Source organism: Mandrillus leucophaeus, unplaced genomic scaffold, assembly GCF_000951045.1.
Source record: "Mandrillus leucophaeus isolate KB7577 unplaced genomic scaffold, Mleu.le_1.0 Scaffold853, whole genome shotgun sequence".
Taxonomy (NCBI): domain Eukaryota; kingdom Metazoa; phylum Chordata; class Mammalia; order Primates; family Cercopithecidae; genus Mandrillus; species Mandrillus leucophaeus.
In genome coordinates this window covers 302,214-303,298 of record NW_012109286.1, presented here as the reverse complement: position 1 = coordinate 303,298, position 1,085 = coordinate 302,214, and positions in this window count along the sequence as shown.

Sequence of the window (1,085 nt, the reverse complement as noted above, 5' to 3'; positions counted from 1 at the left end):
TTTGTTCTAGGAGGGAATGACATAAATTATTTTTGCTTTCTTCAGCACACAGTTATTCAGCACCTAAGTGCGGTGACATCTTGTGCAATCCGGCATACTATTTCATGCTCGTCCTCTTACCTCCTAGAGAACTTAGCATGACACCATGAACATAGAAGGTGTCGAATAGACATTTACGAAAGGAAACAGCAAATCCTTGCCAGAAGTACTTAGGGGATGTGGGATAGTCTGTCACATGCCAAGCAGAGGACTGTCACTCACTACACCTCTTGCTGCACACACCTAAGGAGTGGGCAGAAAACGCCCAGCAGAATGGCAATAGGGACATGCATGCTGCAGGAACATGCCTAGAACTGATAGAGCAGAACAACGTCTGGAAAGAGTGTACGTATCAAACTTTGACATATCTATGTGAGGCTTTGATGTTTAATAAGACCTCAGTGGTTTAAAATAAGCATTTGCTATTTTTCATGAATGTACAAGCCAGTGGGGCAGTTCTGGTCTTGGCTGGGTGGGCTCTCTCATGTTTGAGGGTGGTCCAGCTGTAAACTGTTCTAGGCTGGGGAATGCAGGCTCCCTTCAGATTGGCCTCTCATCCTCCACCAGGCTGGAGTAGGCTTGTCAGGAAAGAGAGCATCAACAGTCGTGGCCTTTTGAGACTGGCACATTATCACTTCTGCTGCATTCTTGTGGCCAAAGTAGCAAGGCTAGCCCAAATTAAAGGTGGGGAAGTGAAGGTCAGCTCCTGATGGACTCAGGAGACAGTGAATTGCGGCAACAGCAGAATGACGCTGCCACAGCACTGACACTGAAACGGGGGTTTCAAATCGGCATAGAGGGAAGTGTGCATGCAGTGGAGGAAAACAACTGAATGTCTAAACCCCGATTAATAAAACCGCAAGTATAATAGAAAAATGAGATATTATCTTTATAAACTTGAAGCTGAAAAGTCTTGCTTTATTTATTTTTTGAGATAGAATCTTGCTCTGTTGCCCAGGCTGGAGTGCAGGGGCATGATTCTGGCTTGCTGCAACCTCCACCTCCCAGGTTCAAGAGATTCTCCTGCCTCAGCCTTGCAAGTAGCT